The following is a 2,500-nucleotide window of genomic DNA, read 5'->3' on the forward strand; positions in this document are numbered from 1 at the left end:
GTGCAGTTGCAAACCGTAGTCTGGCGGTTTTATGGCAGTTTTAAAGCAGTGGCTTCTTCCTTGCTGAGCGGCCTTTCAGGTTATGTCGATATAGGACTCGTTGTACTGTGGATATAGATACTTTTGTACCCGTTTCCTCCAGCATCTTCACAAGGTCCTTTGCTGTTGTTTTGGGATTGATTTGCACTTTTTGCACCAAAGTACATTCATCTCTAGAAGACAGAACACGTCTCCTTCCTGAGCGGTATGACGGCTGCTTGGTCCCATGGTGTTTATACTTGCGTACAATTGTTTGTTCAGGTGAACGTGGTACCTTCAAGCGTTTGGAAACGAGACTTGTGGAGGTCTATAATTCATTTCCTGAGGTCTTGGCTGATTTCTTTTGATTTTCCCATGATGTAAAGCAAAGAGGCACTGCGTTTGTAGGTAGGCCTTGAAATACATCCACAGGTACACCTCCGATTGACTCAAATTATGTAAATTAGCCTATCAGAAGCTTCTAAAGCGATGACATCATATTCTGGAATTTTCCAAGCTGTTTAAAGGCAGTCAACTTAGTGTATGTACATTTCTGACCCACTGGAAATGTGATACAGTGAATTATAAGTTAAATAATCTATCTGTAAACAATTGTTGGAAAAATTACTTGTGTCATGCACAAAGTAGATGGCCTAACCGACTTGCCAAAACTATAGTTTGTTAACAAGAAATTTGTGGAGTGGTTGAAAAACGAGTCTTAAATGACTCCAACCTACGTGTATGTAAACTCCCGAAGTTCAACTGTATGTACAACAGCGAACCAATCTGTGGGTAAAGCGACGCTGCGACTCAAACCCCAAAAATTGTCACGGACTCCAGTCACCCAAGTCATAGACTGTCCTCTCTGCTACCACACGGCAAGCGATACCGGAGAGCTAGGTCTGGGACCAAAAGACTTCTTAACAGATTCAACCCCCAAGGGATGTTGAAGAGCACCCGCAGTCTGCTGCTCTCTCCCTCTGCTGAGACTGACCATCAGATGCAGGCACCATCGGCCCAGTAAAAAAAAATGAAACGCAAATTATGTCAAATGTAAGCTCCCTCAGCTAAGAATTAATAAGAACAAATAAGAATTTGTTCTCAACTGACTTGCCTGGTTAAATAAAGGTAAACAAATAAATAAAATTAAAATAAATATAGCCAACCTCAAACTTTTGAAATATAAAGTATTGTTAATGTCCCGAACCTCAATGCACTTGTTGGGCAATTCAAGCAAAGCCAATATATTGTGAAAATATATAAACACAGCAAAAAAAGAAACGTCTTATCTCTCACTGTCAACTGTGTTTATTTTCAGCAAACTTAACATCTGTCAATATTTGTATAAACATAACAAGATTCAACAACTGAGACATAAACTGAACAAGTTCCACAGACTTGTGACTAACAGAAATGGAATAATGTGTCCCTGAACAAAGGGGGGTCAAAATCAAAAGTAACAGTCAGTATCTGCTGTGGCCACCAGCTGCATTAAGTACTGCAGTGCATCTCCTCCTCATGGACTGCACCAGATTTGCCCGTTCTTGCTGAGATGTTACCCCACTCTTCCACCAAGGCACCTGCAAGTTCCCGGACATTTCTGAGGGGAATCCAACAGGTCCCAGATGTGCTCAATGGGATTGAGATCCGGGATTTTCGCTGGCCATGGCAGCACAGAACGAGCAGTATGGCTGGTGGCATTGTCATGCTGGAGGGTCCTGTCAGGATGAGCCTGCAGGAAGGGTACCACATGAGGGAGGAGGATGTCTTCCCTGTAACGCACTGCGTTGAGATTGCCTGCAATGACAACAAGCTCAGTCCGATGATGCTGTGACACACCGCCCCAGACCATGACGGACACTCCACCTCAATCCCGCTCCAGAGTACAGGCCTCAGTGTTACACTCATTCCTTCGACAATAAACGCAAATCTGACCATCACCCCTGGTGAGACAATACTGCAACTCGTCAGTGAAGAGCAATTTTTGCCAGTCCTGTCTGGTCCAGCGACAGTGGGTTTGTACCCGAAGGCGACATTGTTGGAGGTGATGTCTTACAACAAACCTACAGGCCCTCAGTCCAGCCTCTCTCAGCATATGGTGGACAGTCTGAGCACTGATGGAGGGATTGTGCATTCCTGGTGTAACTCGGGCAGTTGTTGTTGCTATCCTGTACCTGTCCCGCAGGTGTGATGTTCGGATGAAACGATCCTGTGCAGGTGTTCTAACACATGGTCTGTGATTGCGAGGACGATCAGCAGACCGTCCTGTCTCCCAGTAGCGCTGTCTTAGGCGTCTCACAGTGCGGATATTGCAATTTATTGCCCTAGCCACATCTGCAGTCCTCATGCCTCCTTGCAGCATGCCTAAGGCACGTTCACGCATGAGCAGGGACCCCGGGCATCTTTCTTTTGGTGTTTTTCAGAGTCAGCAGAAAGGCCTCTTTAGTGTCCTAAGTTTTCATAACTGTGTCTTAACGACCGT

The 2,500-nt window shown here is 45.1% G+C and overlaps 1 protein-coding gene across 4 annotated transcripts in view; it reads right to left on the minus strand.

Annotated features, from left to right (window-relative positions):
* LOC112247110 (cotranscriptional regulator FAM172A homolog) overlaps positions 1 to 2,500 on the minus strand; it is a 347,725-nt gene that overhangs the window by 140,406 nt on the left and 204,819 nt on the right. The window lies entirely within an intron of this gene.

The sequence above is a fragment of the Oncorhynchus tshawytscha genome, linkage group LG04 (assembly GCF_018296145.1).
Source record: "Oncorhynchus tshawytscha isolate Ot180627B linkage group LG04, Otsh_v2.0, whole genome shotgun sequence".
Taxonomy (NCBI): Eukaryota; Metazoa; Chordata; class Actinopteri; order Salmoniformes; family Salmonidae; genus Oncorhynchus; species Oncorhynchus tshawytscha.